Below are 18126 nucleotides of genomic sequence, written 5' to 3'. Positions count from 1 at the left end.
AGAACAAGACCCAGTTTCCCCCTCAGTCAGTCTCTCTCTCATCAGGAAGCTTCCATAAGCCTCTTATCCTTATCCATCAGAGGGCAGACAGAATGAAAACCACAATCTCAGAAAGCTAACCAATCTGGTCACATGGACCACAGCCTTGTCTAATTCAGTGAAACCATGAGCCACGCTGTGTAGGGCCACCCAAGATGGACAGGTCATTCTGGAGAGTTCTGACAAAACATGGCCCACTGGAGAAGGGAATGGCAAAGCACTTCAATATTCTTGCCTTGAGAACCCCATTAACACTATGAAAGGCAAAAAGACAGGACACTGAAAGATGAACTCCCCAGGTTGGTAGGTCCCCAATATGCTACTGGAGATCAGTGGAGAAATAACTCCAGAAAGAATGAAGAGACGGAGCCAAAGCAAAACAACACCCAGTTGTGGATGTGACTGGTGATGGAAGTAAAGTCCGATGCTAAAGAACAATATTGCATAGGAACCTGGAATGTTAGGTCCATGAATCAAAGTAAATTGGAAGTGGTAAAACAGGAGATGGCAGGGCCCAGCCTCAGTGGCGTATTTAATGTCCATGCTTCCTCAAAAACAATGAATTTCCCTTTGACTGGACTGAGCCAGGGTCAGTAGATGACCTTGAGGCCACAGCATATGTTGGAACCTGTGTTCCTCAGGGCACAAGGGGTTATACCTGTCCTTGCTCAAAAATTACAGGAAGTTGCTAAATGGGCCAAAAGAAGAACCTGCACACTCTCTGCCCCACCTCCAGCTGTTGCTTCACGAAAGGTCAAAACAAACAAGATAAAATCTGTCCAATTCACAGCTGCAAAGAGACAGGAGTCAGAAATGTGACCCACCCGTCCCCATCTAACTCCACCATGTGGCCAGGGGCGGCCCAACCCAACCCAGGACAGAGACCCCTGAGGCGGGCGCCCCAGCCTGTGCCAGGGTCCCTGGGTCTCCATCTTTACACTCTATGCTGGTCTCTCGTGAGAGCCAGACTGGTTTCATTTCTGGACAGTGGGCCTGGTTGCTTTCATCTTCTCTGACAGAAGGTCAGGGGTACGTCAGGGAGGACTAGGGGCCCACAATTCTCCAAGCCCTGCTCCCGGCCCACTGGCTTCTCAGGGGAACTGCGGTGGTGCTTTCTCTTGGAGCCAGGCCAGCCCCATGGCACGTCACTCCCTCCAATCTGATCTTGAGGAGGCAGCGGTGTGCAGGGCGGCCTTCACCCCCACCACAGCCCCAAGAGGCCAGGCTCCAGCCAGGAGTCTCTCTGGGGCCTTGAGGCAGACTGGAAGCCCTCAGGCAGGCCATGGGCCCAGAGCAGACTGATTCTTTCGTAGAGAGGACAGAACAGAACCAAGACATACCCTCAGATATGAAACACGTCCCTTCTGGAACTTGACACTGGGTCTTTGCCCAAAGGTGATTTTATATCATTATTTGTTGAATCTTCTCCAGAATTACTTGAATGAATGAATGAATGACACTGACACTGTCAGGCTCCTTCAAAAACCTATACATCTCTGGGTTAAGGAAACTTTTCACCAGACCTCTTTCCTTTTTTCCAGAGACTCCACCTCATCCCACCAGGGCACAACCATGGCAGACAGACCCCTTCTCCCTCAGGTCTGGAGCATCCCAGAGAGGAAGACGGCATGAAGCCTCCTTTCCTCATGGACACCGGCTGCCTCTTCCCCACACTTCTTGCCCACTCTGCTCTGTCTCTGTCATTGTGCCCCATGTAAAGCACACATAGAGAGCCCTCACCCAGATCAGCCTATGTGAAATCGTCTGAGGATAGAAAGTGCTAGAATACAAAATACACACACACACACACACACACACACACACTGAAGAAGCACAAACTGGACAAAAATATAGGAATTAGATTTCACTGAATTTTTTTAAATTATGGGATTTCCCAGTGTCTCAAAAGAAAATTACAACCCCTCCCCCAGACAAGCATATATAAGTAAACAACATAAAAACACTGGCAACAAGCCCACTGTGGGTGGGAAATCACCAGCAAGGGGAACTCTCCTCCCCATGAGAGTTCTGTAATTGTTCCACAGGTGCCTTTCCTGCATCTCCAACCAGAGTGTAAGTTGCGTAAGATGCTGTTGAAAGAGCAACGGGGCCAAAAGGCAGGAACCTAAGTGGCTGTGTGACCTTGGCTGAGCTCTTTAGTATCTCTGGGCTATCCTCTTTCCACCTGGAAAATAAAGGCTGGCCTTTAGAACTTCTGTTGTATTCATAGCACCTGGCCCAGTACCACCTTGGAAGGGCTTTTAATAAATACAAATGGAAAGAAATGGTCCAACATGATTTATGAGTCAATATAACCCCAAATCTGAATTAAGATTTGGATGAAGGTACCATTACCCAACAAATTCTTCAGGAAAGTTGGATAGAATGCATCTTTGGAGGATCATAAGAGCTCTTCTCTTTTTTGACAACCAATTTTTCAGCCCCTGGGGTGAAGGGGAGAGAGGTTGAAATTAGTAGGAGTAACTCTGTGGGGGCAGTGGAGGGACTCGTGTGACAGAGTCACTAAGCTGGGTCTTGCTGTGTCACTGCACCACTGTAGGCTGGCTTGCACCTGTCTCTAGCTGGTGAGCCCAGGTCTCTGCCCTTGGTGGGTGCACAATGACAATGCATGTGTCTGCCCACTGACTGGATGCAAGTTCAGATGTCACCCCCACTCTGGCCTAAGGAGGAAGCAGGGGAGGTACCTTGGACCCCATTTGCAGAAACACAGGAGAAACGAGGAGAGCCCTCTGCATGACAGGTGTGCAGGCAGGTCCTGGGCCTTCTGTGCAGGCAGAGACCCCAGAACTCTGAGAGATGCTTGCTGTCATCCTCAGAGAACCCTCTTCCCCAGGAGTCCTGACTCTCCTCCCAATATTCTCTCCCTATCGGTTCAGGATGCAGGGGGACATGAGAACCTGGGAGTCTCCTCGGGAGGACTGTCCTAGATTGGTTCTTGGGATGGTCACACGTGCCTCCCAGGACATTTGCCCTCAGGTTCCCTCTGGCCCAGAGGGGACACAACCCAGTCGGCTGGAATCCTCAGCACAGAATCTAGAATTCTTAGCCTAGAATCCTCAGAGTCAGCCAGTACCACCCCTCAGTCACCATTCAGCTGTGGGAAAGCTACCTGACCTTTGTCTCCTCTCTTATAACATGAAAGATAGGACCAACCCAACACACATTAATGAGAATTAAATGAGATAGTGTACCGAGAACACTGGCCAACCCAGAGCTAGAGCATATTTACCGTGAAGATTACACAGAGCTGCACACCCCTCACAGATTAGACCAACAGCAGGCCTCAGGAAGTCTGTCAGCCACACTGCTAAAGGACTCCTGGTCAGGTCACGTGACAGGGACTGGGACAGGCCAGGAACATCACAAAAAGGAAAACCTGCCCCCTCCCAGGACTGGCAGACTCTAGGACGGTGCGTGTCCACAGCTGCTGTAGAGGTTGTGAAACCACCCGCTCATTGCACAGCCAAGGAAACATTCTCAGAGACTATGGGTGACATGTCAGAGGCCACGCTACGAGTTGTGACTGCATTTGGACAAGAGAACATATCTTCCAGTGTCTTCTCAGCATGGCCAGATTACCTTCCCAGATATTAACTTGTGTTTTAATGGTTGTGTTCTTCCTCTCTCTTGCCATTCCAGGAAGGTCTTGGATCTGTCTTCTTTGAGTTTCAGGGCCAGACACCTGATCCTGGGCACAGAAGCCTGACTCATGACCTGGAGGCAGAGGCGGAGTCTCACAGGGCACCAGGGCCCAAGCAAGTGGACAGCCCATAGGAGGCCACTTCCTGCAGCACCACAAGGCTCCTGGATTCCAGGGTGACCCTCCCTGGGAAGGGCCCTAGAATGACCACGGTGGAATTCCCTCCCCTTCAGACCTGATGGGAGCTCAGGGGTAGAAACAAGTTGATCTCGGGAGGGTGGTGGGTTGAGATTCGCACTGTCCACACAAGGCACTGCTCAGGCCCCTTCACTACATGGTTCTCTCTGACCACATCACCCATTTGTATAGCGCTTGACCAAGTGTCTTCACAACTGTCCATTCAGTCCCTGAGATTCTGCCCATCAACCACAGGGAAAAAACTGGAGCTCGGTAAATGGACTGCACTCGCTCAAGGCCACATAAGTAGTAAGAGAAGTAGGACAAAACCCAATTCTTCTGATCCCAAGACAGAGCTCTTGACAACACGTCACTGCCTGCCCTGTCCTGCTCTTTGCATACAGCTGGTCTCCTGGCCACTGGTTGAGCCTAATCTCGGAGAGCACACCTCATGTCACCTGGGTCCACAACCCAGGCCAGGCCTCTGTGGGAGAAACAGGCCTGGAGGAGGGCACCTGGGGGGCCCACCCTGCCCAGGGACCTGCCTTGATGACTTGGCAGGATGCAATGATGACTTTCTAGAAACTCACCTGACACTGGTATGATGTCAGCTTGGGTGGAAGCTAAAGGCCTAGACATGGACAAAAACCCCTACAGGTGATTGGAAACCAAAAACAAAAAGTACAACTGGCCACCAAATATGAACAAATCTGTAAACCCACTAACAATTAAGAAACGCATGTTAGGGAAATTCCTTTGCAGTCCAGCAGTTAAGATTCTCCATTTTCATTACCAAGGGCCTGGGTTCAGTCCCTGGTCAGGGAACTAAGAGCCCACAAGTCGTGCGGCATGGTCAGAAAAAAGCCTGTTAAAGGCACATTCCTGTTTTTGCTCTCATGTCTATTAGATTGGCAAAGTCTTTTTCCTTCTATACTATTCATGAGAATAAAAATTGATACAACTTTTCTACACACACACACACACACACACACCCAAAGCCTTAAAAGTATTCATTTTCTAAATACAATAGGAATTTGAATTTTCCATGGAATGGAAAAAGGACATTAGTAAGCTATATATACCTATGGCTGATTCATATTGCTGTTTGACAGAAAACAACAAAATTCTGTAAAGCAATTATTCTTCAATTTAAAAATAAATGAACTTTTTAAAAAAAAGAGCATTGGTTAAGAAAACTGGTGAAAGCCAAATAAAGTCTGGAGTTTAGTTAATAGTAGCATACCAGTGTTAACTGATTAGTTTCAACAAATATACTCTGGCTGGTAAGATACTAACATAGAGGAAGCTGGGTGAAGGGAATATGGGAACTTGCTGTACTATCTTTGCAAATTTTCTGCAAATCTAAAATTATTTCAAAGTGAAAGCTTTTTTTTTAAATGCTCACATTCTTTTACCCAGAATTTCACTTCTAAGATTTTATCTCAAAACTTACCAGAGATGTGGATGGACATTTACGTATCAGGATATTGCACCAATTGCGATAACCATAGAAATGTGGAAAAGAATACGTCCAAGAACAGCATGTTGAGTAAATAAGTTATGGTGCATCCAATGATGATAGAATGTAGTCAGAAAGAATCACACTATAATAATATGTATTGACATTGAAAATGCTTATAATAGAAGGTAAAGTGAAAGAATTAGGACACAAAACTATATATATTTTAAGCACAGTACAATTTTTAAATGATGTACATAAGCAAAACCACCAATATATTGATGTTAAAGGCAGTTATTAATAGATATATTAACCTACTAATGTATTAATAGATTTTTAATATAGTTATTAATATAATTAGAGTGAACCTAAGCTGCTTCTTGGGCTTCTCTGGTAGCTAAGCTAGCAAAGAATCTGCCTGCAATGCAGGAGACCTGGGTTCAATCCCTGGGTCAGGAAGATCCCCTGGAGAAGGGAATGGATACCCATTCCAGTATTCTGGCCTGGAGAATTCCACAAACTGTAGAGTCCACAGGGTCACAAAGAGTCAGACCCAACTGAATGACTTTCACTTCACTTAAGCTGCTTCTTAAATACATTTATGTATATTGTAAATTTTCTACAATGAATGTATATTACATTTATAATAAGGGAAAAAAGCTATCAAAAATCCCCAACCCATGGCAGTTCCTCAAAAATTTAAACACAGAGTTACCAAATGACCGAGCAACTCCACTACAAGATATGTACCCAAGAGAACTGAAAACATATATCTGCAAAAAATAACTTCTATGTGAATGTACACAGCAATATTATTTATTTATAATAGACAAAAAAATGGAAACAATCCACACATCCCTCATGACAAATGAAATGTGGTATAACCAGCCAATGGAATATTTTCCAGCAATAAACAGAATGAATTACTGACATGTATAACATGGGTGAACCTTGAAAATATTGGGTCAAGTGAAAGACACAAGACACAAAATGACACTGATTATATGATTCTATTCACATGAAATGTCCAGAATAAGTAAATCCATAGCAACAGAAAGTAGGTTAGTGGTTGGCAGTGGGGCGTAGGGAGTGACTGCTAATGGGTGGGGTAAAGAAAATGTTTTGGAATTAAATAGTGATGATGGTTCTGCTACTTTATGAATATACTAAAAACCACTAAATTATACACTTTAAAGAGTAAACGTTGTGGTTTGTGGATTATTGTATCTCAAAAAAAAAAAGAAAGAAAAAGAAATAAAAAATTCCCCTACCCAAATACTATATTTCACTGCTTCTCATCATTTCAACAATTTATTTTCCTTACTTTTCAAAGAAAACTCAAGACGGTAGAGACCAGCTGCCCCCCAAAAGCCAAGCCTTTGTAGGCAGAGCAGGTGGCCATATGTTTATGGCATAAATGGAATTCTGAGAAAGTAACAAGAAATCACACCCCATCAGTTCCTTCCTTCCACCAGTTAGTCCTCGCTCCCTCCCCTCCTCCCTCTTTCCTTCTCTCCATCCCTCAGGCACTAGAACTACCCTGCCCAGGGAACCCCACAATAAGGAGCTAACCCTTCAAGTTACCCTTTGAGATTGACACTCTCTATTAAATCTCCCCTATAAATACAAGTTTTCTGAGATTTTAAATGTACCACCTGTGTGGGAATTAACTGATGAGACCTCCCAACATACAGCTGGCTGAAAGGGAAGGCAACCCAGGAGAGAGAACTTTGCTAGGGGCTTGCCGAGGTTCACAGCAGCAGTGCCTCCTGGGATGGACAAGTCTTGGTGGGCGTGAGGGCACTGGTGCTAGGAACCTTCGAAGAGGGAATGGGAATCAAGGCAAACATACCAACTTCCCAGTCCTGAGCAGCTAGATGTGCTTCTCAACCTACTCAGGCCTGGAGGCCTTAAAGGAGGAGTGAAGAGGAGCAGAAAGGGCTGGCAAAGCTGGTGATGGGTCTCTCCCCCAGACCCACCTCTCCCATAGCCCCACGGAGGGCTTGGCACCTAAGGACACTTGGCGGTCTCAGTACTTGTCTTCTCAGTTTGTCCCAGTGGAGCCTCTTGTTCAGTTGGAAGGCCAAGTTCTCCCGCAGCCTTCCCAAGAACATAGGACAGGGCCAAGAGTAAAGTAAAAAGAGTCAATTTAAAAAAAAAGCATACTTGAAAGTTTTAAGAACTGGCCTGAGGACTTCCCTGGTGGTTCAGTGGTTAAGACTCTCTATTCCCACTGCAGTGGGCATGGGTTCCATCCCTAGTCAGGAAGCTAAGAGAATTCTTGTGGAGGATGGGGCAGAGGCGGGAGGTCCTGAGCAGTGTAGCCCTTTGAGTAAAGATGCGCTCCTCCTGCGCAGGGCCAGGCCGGCCTGGGTTGGGCAGATAGTGTGTTGAAATGAAAAACTGGTGGAGGACTTAACCTTACTCGGTATGACAGACTCTAGGTCCATCCACATCTCTACAAATGGCCCAGTTTCATTCCTTTTTATGGCTGAGTAATATTCCATTGTAAATGTGTACTACATCTTTATCCATTTGTCTATTGATGGACATTTAGGTTGCTTCCATGTCCTGGCTATTGTAAACAGTGCTGCAGTGAACACTGGTGTACACGTCTTTTTGCACTATGATTTTCTCAGGGTATATACCCAGGAGTGGGATTGCTGGGTTATATAGTAGTTTTTAGATTTTTATCGTACATTAATGCATATATGTGGAATCTAGAAAAATGGCACAGATGAACCTATCTGCAGGGCAGGAATAGAAATCCAGACATAGAGAACAGACATATGGACACAGGGGGATAGGGGAGAGTGAGAAGAATTGGGAGATGGGTTTTGACATATACACACTGTCATGTGTAAAACAGACAGCTAGTCGAAACCTGCTGTAGAGCACAAGGAACTCAGCTCTGTGCTCTGTGGTGACCTAGAGGAGTGGGATGTGGGGTGGGGTTGGAGGGAGGTCCGAGAGGGAGGGGATATATGTATACACATAGCTGATTCACTTCGTTGTACAGCAGAAACTAGTGCAACATTGTAAAGCAATTACATGCCAATAAAAAAATTAGTGGAGGAATTCAGACAGTGGAGGAGGAGAGGGGAAGCAGTAGGTACATGGTTCTGCGCATGGAGTTTAGGAACTAAAAGGGGAAGATTCTGTTGACAAGTACAAGGGCTCCACAGGTGCCTAGAGACCAAAGCCTCCCATTCATCCAACTCAACATTGAGTACCTACTATGTGCAGTCAATCCTAAAGGAAATCAGTCCTGAATATTCATTGGAAGGACTGATGCTGAAGCTGAAGCTCCAATACTTTGGCCATCTGGTGCAAAGAACTGACTCACTGGAAAAAACCCTGATGCTGGGAAAGATTGAAGGCAGAAGGAGAAGGGGATGACAGAGGATGAGATTGTTGGGTGTGATCACTGACTCGATGGACATGAGTTTGAGTAAGCTCTAGGAGTTGGTGATGGACAGGGAAACCTGGCGTGCTGCAGTCCATGGGGTCTCGCAGAGTCAGACACGATTGAGCGACTGAACTGAACTGAACTATGTGCTGGGCACTGTCCTAGTCTCTGGGGACACAATCATGAACAAGAGATTAAAAACCCTGCCATGATGGCAAGAACATGGAGAAACTGGAACCTTTGTACATTGCCAGTGGCAATGTAAGATGATATGTCCTTTGTGGAAAATGGCATGGTGTTTCCTCAAACAATTAAACATAGAATCATGTGGCATATACATACCATGGAATGGAATATTATTCAACTTTTAAAAGGAAGGAAATCTGACACATGCTACCACATGTCTGAACCTTGAAGACGTTATGCTAAGTGAGATAAGTCAAACTCAAAAAGACAAATATTGTATGACTCCAATTATGAGGCACCTAGAATAGACAAATTCACAGAGACAGAGTAGAATGGTGACTGCCAGAATCTAGCGGGAGGGAAGTTGGGAGTTATTGTTTAATGAGTGGAGAGATTCTGGTTGGGATGATGAAAAAGTTCTGGAAATGGATAGTGGTGATAGTTGCAGAACAATGTGAATGTACTTGAATGCCACTGAACTGTACACTCAAAAAATGGTTAAAATGGCAAATTTTGTGTTGTGTATGCTTTACAATATATATTTTTTAAAACCTGGCACATGGAACTCAGGTTTTAGAGGCATAAGCTGGAGCAGAGCTCATTAACAAAGGGTAGCGCTAACTGTCCCCATCTCAGATCCGGGGCATAAACTACATCCAGGTTCTTCAGAATCTGGGTGAGGCGGTAGAAGAGGGTCAAGAGAGAGGAGGGCAGGCACAGGTTTCCACACGTCCTCTTCACACAGAATATCTGTTTTCAATGTCAAGTCTGTTCAGATGAAACTCTGGGGGAAGCAAGGCCACCACATAGATTCATCAGTTGTAACAAATACATGGATCCAGTAGGAAATATTCAGTGCTGGGGGAGGCTTTGTATGTGTGGGGTCAGGGCGTATATGGGAAAACTCTACCTTCCTCTTAATTTTGTTGTGGACCTAAAACTGTTTCTTTTTAAAAATGTCTTTAGGGAAAACAGAAGGCCACCACTGCTTAAAAACAGGTCTTTTTCCTAAACTACTGCCTTCTTTCTCTAAAATGATCACTAGTTGAGAGATGTTTCCTTGAAGAGTGAGCAGGCAGGGACCACTTGGCAGGAGGGTCCCCTGAACCAGGGTTCCCAGACAGGCACTGGCTTTGTGGGGGGATCCCATGACGAGGCAGGGATCCGGGGAGCAGGAGACAGGCCTGGCAGGGTGGGGCTCTCGGAGCCCTCTGGCCCCTCCCCTGGCTGGAGTAGTCAGTTATCAGACGTCTGGCTCCAGGTCCTCTGGAGGGCAGGGTTCCCAGCTGAGTCAACTAGAGTCTTGCCCAGGGTGAGGTATGGAAACGGCACCCAATTTTGGCCTTGGAAACCTTGGGTCCAAGTCGTGGCCCCACCCTTTATAAGACACTTAAGGTTCCAGCCTGTTTGCTTAGCTGTAAAATGGGGATGACTGATACCAATACCACCTGTCTCCCGGGATACGCTGTGCCGACTGCCCGGGGAGGCACCCAGGGGGCTTAGCATCTGGGGCCCTAAAGTTCAGGAAGAGGGTCTGTGGGTCCCTGCTGTGCTGGGTGCCCTGGGGCACCCCTAGACCCTTGGACCTGCCAAGCCAGCCTGGCCAGTCCCAGCATTGATGGGATGCAGCAGGGGCCCTCATGCACGGCCACCACCCCCAGAGCCAGCAGGCAGGGAGAGTACCGCATTGACAAGACAGCAGCCCTGGGACACCTGAAAATGCTCTGGAGCCAAGTCAGGGTTTCAGAAGCTCGTTTCAGAGGAAGGAGGCCCCGGCCTGCCATACACACCCTGCCCAAGGCTTGCCCTGTGCTGCCCGAACCCCCTCTTCACACGTGATGGGTCTCCACCTTCCACACTGGGCTTTGAGTTCTGGAAGGCAGGGACCCAAAGTACTGGCCTCTACTTCCCCAGCCCAGAGATCAGTAGATTAGTAATTGTGTGACAGATTGGGGAGGTGGGGGCGGTGACATCAGGTAGATGACAATCACAGAGGTTATCTGGTACACAGCCCTTAGCAAGGCTGTGGCGTGGTTCTAAGGGCCTTGCTTTCACTCACATAAACTTCACAAGAGTCCTAGCAGGCGTGTACTATTGCCATGATCCATGTGTTTAATGAAGGGACCAAGGTGTAGAGAGTAACAGGCAGAGTGGCAGAAGCAGGACTTGAGCCCGAGGCCTCAGTTTGCCCCTTGCTCCAAAGTGCCTGGGCCAATGTGCTCTCTGCGGACTCCTCATCCACGGCAAAGCGGATCTGCAGGCCACCTGGAGAAGCATCCGCCCCGAGATGTCCCTGCAGGGAGGCCATCCCAAGGCTGCACAAAGCTTTCACTGACAAGGAGGACACAACCTCCTCAGACAGAGCCGAGGCCTGCTTCCCTCTCACTTGGCCCGCTCTCGGGACATACAGCCTTGTCCCCTCCTTCACTCTCAGGCAACTCTCAAGTATTTGGACTCTTCCCAAAGCTGACGGTCCTGGTCTCAACACCCTGGGCTCCCAGGTCCCCAGACCCTCTCCATCCTGATGACCCACCCCGGATGTTTCCTTCTTGGTGAGCACTCCTGGTCTACAGGGAGCTTGTGCAAAATCAGCCTCTTCACGCCCCTCCACAAGCCCATCTCAGGCTACCCCAGTACCTACTTGGATGACTAAGTTCGTTGAACCCAAATATAAAATACTACCTTTCCCTTACAAAATTCCTTGCTGTTTCCACCCTGATAAGACTGTTTCAAACCCTCACTTTGTCACCCCAAAGCCATTTACCAGAGCTGTCATCTTTAGCTTAGAGCAGACCCTACCCAGTGGGTCTTTATTGATTTAAAATTGCTGAAAAGGACAGCTTTCGGTTTCCTTATCTGTGTTTAAATCTAGGACTAATAAATGGATCTGTCTCTGGGTAGACTGCCTCTCCCTGGAAGTACTATTTCAGGGACATGAGTCAACCGAGATGGGGAAATGTGACAGGTGGACTTTGCTCTGGGGAAGCAGGTTCCATTACCATCTCCCTCTACTGTTGGGAGCTTCATTTCATTCCATACGATGTTTGTTACTTTTTCTCCCCAGCCTGGGGACTATTCTCAAGGGAGGCAGAGTTGGGAGTAAATGGGAATTGGCTGATTTTTTTTTCTCTGTGACATGAATACTCTGCCCATCCCCCCAGCAGAGGGCCTATCTTTGCCTTATTCCTCCTCTTGACTTCAATAAGGAAGCAGTCAACTTTTATGCTGGTTGGGATTCCTGTACAATCTCTTCTAATTTTGGACTTGGCTCCTTCTGGACATTCTCACATGCGTGTACCACACACCAAGTACCCCATACATGTGCAAAAACAGTGGGTTCATTGAAAATCTAAGCTCATGGGTCTTCTTTTGCTGATTCCCCTTCTTTTCCCTGTTAAAATCATTTGTGATTTCATCATCAGAATCTAATTTCCACTAGTTACAGTGCTTAAGCTTCAGTGTTTTTTTCTCTATCCTTCACATTATTTTCCTAATTAAAAAAAAAAAAGAATTCCATTAGGCAGCATCTCAGAACCACCACCTGACCAAGCCCAAATTCATTTCAGGCCTTGGGGACACATCAGTGAATGACTTTGCAAACTCCTGAAATCTTTTTAAAGATTTGTGATATTGTCATTTTAGTTTATTGTTATTCTCCCCATGGGGAGACATGGTATTATCATTTTATAGTCAGACAGCATTTGCAAATATTAATAATATAATTGTATTATGCTTGCATACTATGTATAATCTATTGTTAAGACAGAAACCTCAGACTTCCCTGGTGGTCCAGTGGTTAAGAATCCGCCTGCCAGTGCAGGAGACACAGGTTCGATCCCTGGCCCAGCAACATTTCACATGCCACAGGGCAACTAAGCCCATGTGTCACAGCTACTGAGCCTGAGTGCCCTAGAGCCAGCGTTCCACAACAAGGGAAGCCACTGCAATGAGAAGTCTGCACACAGCCACGAAGTGGAGCCCCACTCATCGCAACTAGAGAAAAGCCCGCACACAGCAACAAAGACCCAGCACAGGCAAAAATAACAAATAAATAAGACAGAAACCTCCCAGGGGTGTGACAAATCACCAACTCCACTGCTTTCTACTCAAAGGTAGCTTTCTCAAATGGTGTGGAATAAGTGATCTCTGTCTCAGAAATAATCTGACTTTTCTTTAAGTCCCCTTACTCCTTGGGGCACTCCTGCAGTCACTCAGGGTGACTCACAGAAGCAGATTTGGGGATAAGGTGGCCAGTGAGCCTCAAATGGACAGGTTGGGGGAGAAGCAGAAACCTGGCTCTGTCTCAGTGAGCAGGCTGCCTTCAAGCAAAGCAGTGAAAAGGGTAGAACTCGGCCCCCCACTGCTTCCTAAAAACTCATCCCAGCCCCAATCCCAGGAGTTTCGTCCTGCCCTCTGGTCAATCCTAAAGGAAATCAACCCTGAACATTCATTGGAAGGACTGATGCTGAAGCTGAAGCTCCAATACTTTGGCCATCTGATGCCAAGAGCCAACTCACTGGAAAAGACCTTGATACTGGGAAAGATAGAAGATGAAAGGAGAAGGGGGCAGCAGAGGATAAGATGGTTAGATAGCATCACCGACTCGATGGACATGAACTTGAGCAAACTCTGGGAGATAGCAGAGGACAGAGGAGCCTGGTGTGCTACAGTCCATGGGGCCACAAAGAGTCAGACATAACAGTGACTTAACAACAACTACTAGTCCTTCAGGCCACTGCATCAGGTCCTGCCCCACCCCACCCTCAGGGAGTGTCCAGTTCAGTCCCTTCTGAACATCTCCCTTCAGGATATCAGTGAGCCACAACTGTATCAAAAAGCTTTCAGAATGGAAAGAGTTCATTCACAAATTCACACTGGTGAGCAAAGGAACCTGACGTAAGAGTAATGGAGGGGTTGCAGGCTATGAGGCTGACTAGGGCTGGATGGGGAGGACTTGCCCATGAACCCAAGCTCACAGCATGCCTCAAACTCCGAACTAGCCCTGACCAGCAGCAGTTCAACAGCACCTGAGTTCCAGAATAACTGAGGTTCCCATGAATGTTTTCTGAAAAATGAAACTTCAACAGCCAAAACACTATTTTAACCACTTTAAAGTGGTTGCTCAAATGTGGCCCACAGTTTACTAATGCTTTAAAAAATACCCTTTTCCAAAAAAATAAAAATAAAAAATACCCTTTTCCCACTGAAGTGGTCATTATTAGGAGCTTTCCCTAAGGAATGAGACAACCATATGACTGTGGTTACTGTTTACTGTTTCTCTCTCCCTCTCCATGGCTTTTACTTTCCTGTTACCTACACATCTCTCTTTCTCTAGAAAAGACCTACCACCAACACCTGTCCAGGCAATTTATTTTCTTTTTCAGTGGGTTGAGAAATCAGATAGCCGCTTTTCTTAGAAAAGTGTACTAAACAAATGTCAACAGACTTTGAGGCTCTCAGAGAGATAAAGCACCCGGCTTAAATGCAGGGGTTTTGAAGTAGTTACTCCTACAGGTTCTGTTTTCACTAACTTCCAGTTCCAGAGGGAGAGAGGGCTCCAAGATTCACTGCACCTGGAATGTTCCTTGTGTATTGATGGCTTTATCATCCACCCTCTGGCCAGTAAGAGCCATCACTTCTATCGTTGTTACTATAACGCATGCAAGAGCCCCATGTTTTGCTCTTATTCTATTTGTTATGTGTAGCCCTGTTAGGTGAGTAGGGCTTCCTGGCTGGCACTACCAGTAAAGAATCCATCTGCCAATGCAGACGACGCAAGAGAAGTAGGTTTGATCCCTGGGTAGGGAAGACACCCTGGAGGAGGAAATGGCAACCTGCTGTAGTAGTCTTGCCTGGAAAATTCCATGGACAGAGGAGCCTGGTGTGCTACAGTCCATGGGGTCTCAAAGAGTTAGACATGACTGAGCAACTGAGCCAGGTGAGCAACACCATGAGCCCCAGAGGGGCTGGAAGCTTTGCCTCCACGAGGAGCCTCATCTAATGGATGAGATACACAGCCCTGTGACACTTGACACTGAGCTGGCATCTTGCTGTCAGGCGTGTGGAGTGCTTCATAGACTTCCACCTCTCAGCACTGACAAAAGTATCTGTGCCCATGGCCACTTTATGGCACAACCAACAGGGGCCCTGAAAGGAGACTCCACAGAGAGAGCAGACAGAGCACTGCCCAGTGGACCGCCACCAGGCGCACACAGCCGCTGGCGCCATCATCTGCCTGCTTGTGGAGGAACCGAAGAGCAACATTTGGAGAGGGCCCCTCGGCTGTGTTTGGAGTTGTTCTGAGCACTAATGATCTTACTCTGTGTTTTTCACCCTGTTGGGTTGGGACCCATGACTGGGTTGTGAAATCAGTTTAAGGGGCTGCAACTAGCATTTTTCTTTAAAAAATAAACAGAACAGAAAATACCCAAATGGATCACACAGAGTGTGTGTTATTTTCACAAAACTTTTGCTTCAGTTTTATATATCTGTTTGTAAGTGGTGATCAAAGAAGTTTGAAAGGCCGTGACCTTGTGCACATCCATCCTGAGACCCATCTTCCTGAGACCCATCCCTGCCACCCCCATACCCAACTGGGAAGCCAGTGGGAATCTGTTCAGAGCTCCACATCTGGCTTCACCTGGAAGGGATGGGAGTCAGGGAAGTCTTCCTGGAGGAGGCAGGGCTTACCATGGCACAAGCAGGAATAGAGAGGGAGCTGCAGGGCAGAAGGAAAGGTATGGGTAGTGTTCTGTGGTAATGAGTAAGGTGAACCAGGCCTGGGAGAGACTGGAATGGTTTAAACGCTTACTAAAGCGTAACTGGTTGATATCAAGGGCCTGAAGAAAACCAGAGAATGTGCTGTCTGAGGATGCTGGTGGAAGATAAAGCTCTTTGATCAGCAGATGAGGAAAACCTTGAGACCTGTGAGGAAAGGAAGTGACCCACAGTGATTACTCATCCTCAAGTGAGAAGACTGATTTTATTTCCCAGCAGTCCTCAGCAACGGGGCGGTTACATGAGAAATAAGCATTTCTGTTTCAAGGGAGGGAGGAAGAAGTAGATAGACCCACGCCTTCCCAGAGGTGAATGAGTATGAACTTGGCCTTCTTCTGCCTTCTACATTCACTCTACAACCATGCCCATGGCTTGATCTATCTCCTTCCCACCAGTGACTCCCTGAAAAACACCACTGGTCCAGGCCTGGAGATCCACATACTTGCTTGGTGTTTTCACCAGAAGCCTCCATTCAACAATCCCAAGAAGAATTATAGCAATCTCTGGCCCACTCCCCACCCCCCTTCCTGTATTACTGATTCTGGCTCATCCACCACCTACTCAAGCCGCCATCCAGGTCAGCACCTTGTGAGTCACCCCAGACTCCTTCCCCTCCCTCCTTGCTCCCCACCCAAGGTCATCATCCTGGCGACCTCTCCACTCCGCTTTGAATCTGTCCAGCTCAATCCCCTCCTGCCCTCACTATTGCAGCAGCCACCCACTGATCTTCCTGCGTTCTGTCATGGCCGCCTCCAGCCAAGTGGTTCTTCACCAAGATAAGCAACAGAATGACTTGGGGAGGTATTCAAAATCTAGACTCTGACTCAGTACATCTGGCCAGACTGAGCATGTATACTTTCGCAAAAGTGCTCCCAGGTGATTCTGATGTGTACCCTTCACTAAGAACCACTGCCTCCTCCTCCTCGTTATTAATAACAACAAAAACAACAATTAACATTTTTGGGGGCACTGACAGGTACTTCCTTGTGTAATCTTCATGACAAACTAGTGAGGTAAGAGCTATCACCTACTCCCATTTTACAGTTATTGACACTGAGGTACATAAGTCCCATGGCTGGTAAGGGGGATGACCAAACCATGACCCATCACTCCTAACCATTCTGCTCTCCACACCACTATATAGTCTTGGTGTGAGGCTCCCTCCTTAAGCCTCTTTAAACACAGTTCTAGAAAAAGATGGCAGCCTGGGGACACACTCGTGATCTCCCTCTCCATGCAACCTCCCACCAACAGCTTCTTAACTCTGAAAAGATTACCTTGATCAGTGTGGTAGTTTCATGGTGTACAGATACAAAAAAAACTCACTGAGATATATGCTTAAAATTTGTGACTTTATGTTCATTACTCCTCAATAAAAACGGACCCTGGAAAAGTCACTTAATTAAAAAAAACAAACCTAGCAAATGTGAAAGAGGAGGAAACTAGGAAGAAGCCGTCACAATGCTGGCAATTATGAAGAATTCTCTAGAAGTAAAACACATTTAAGAGTCAATTAAGGAAAGATCCCCAGAACTAACCTACAGGAAGTCATTAGAGAAGAGAAGACTTGGAGACGGCAACGACTGAACACAGGATTCCCTGCAAGATGAAGAATAAAAAACCCCAGTACAGGCTGATTTGTCTACAGTGGGGAGCATATAGCTGGGAGCTGTAGCAGCCACAGCAGCAAGGACACAGGGGCTCTGAGAATCCACAGGAATATCCTTGGGCCAGAGAATGGGGGATGCCCCCAAGTCAATAGCAGTGAGGGGCGTCTTCCTAAAGAAACCTCATGTGATTTCTGTACCAATAAGGAAGTCCAGCTTCATCAAATCCAGTTCCTGGTATATTTGGTGCTGATGAATACAAAGGGTCCCACTGGGGTCACTGGTGTTTCCAGCTCCCACTGTGCAGTCCAAGGGAGCAGGGCCTGACACAATGATTTTGAAGGCCATCCTAAAAGAGCAAAGAAAATTCTGAGAGGAAAAAGAACAACTGTGAAGTATACCTTATCACTAGCACTGATTAGATATATTGGGTTGGCCAAAAAGTTCACTTGGGTTTTTCTGTAACATCATACAAGAAAACCTAAACGAATTTTTTGGCCCACCCAATATTTAAGGAAAATGTGATCAGGACATATGGTGCTAGTGTAGTACCAAACAATTCACTGGGACACACCAGAGAATTCTGGAGCAGACTCAGGTATATACATGGAAATCTACTGTAAGATCCAGGTGGTATTTCAGATCAGGAGGGCAAGGATAAATAGGATGAAATGGCAACCCACTTCAGTATTCTTGCCTGGAGAATCCCATGGACGGAGGAGCCTGGTAGGCTACAGTCCATGGGGTCGCAAAGAGTCGGACATGACTGAGCGACTTCACTTCATCTATCCTTAGGGAAAAGAAAATTAAA

At 46.7% G+C, this 18126-nt stretch overlaps 1 long non-coding RNA gene across 4 annotated transcripts in view; it reads right to left on the bottom strand.

Moving 5' to 3' along the window:
• The window catches only part of LOC122441882, a 96603-nt gene that overhangs the window by 11108 nt on the left and 67369 nt on the right, over positions 1 to 18126 (bottom strand). For 3 of the 4 annotated variants that reach the window (XR_006269477.1, XR_006269481.1, XR_006269476.1), the window contains one exon: positions 13539 to 17664. The exons of the other annotated variant lie outside the window; for it this stretch is intronic. This is a non-coding gene — a long non-coding RNA (uncharacterized LOC122441882). Of the gene's footprint in view, positions 1 to 13538; positions 17665 to 18126 lie in introns of those variants that run through there. 4 annotated transcript variants of the gene reach the window in all.

Source organism: Cervus canadensis, chromosome 5, assembly GCF_019320065.1.
Source record: "Cervus canadensis isolate Bull #8, Minnesota chromosome 5, ASM1932006v1, whole genome shotgun sequence".
Classification (NCBI taxonomy): Eukaryota; Metazoa; Chordata; class Mammalia; order Artiodactyla; family Cervidae; genus Cervus; species Cervus canadensis.
The sequence above is the reverse complement of the archived record's forward strand: the minus strand, read 5'-3'. Positions and strand labels throughout refer to the sequence as shown.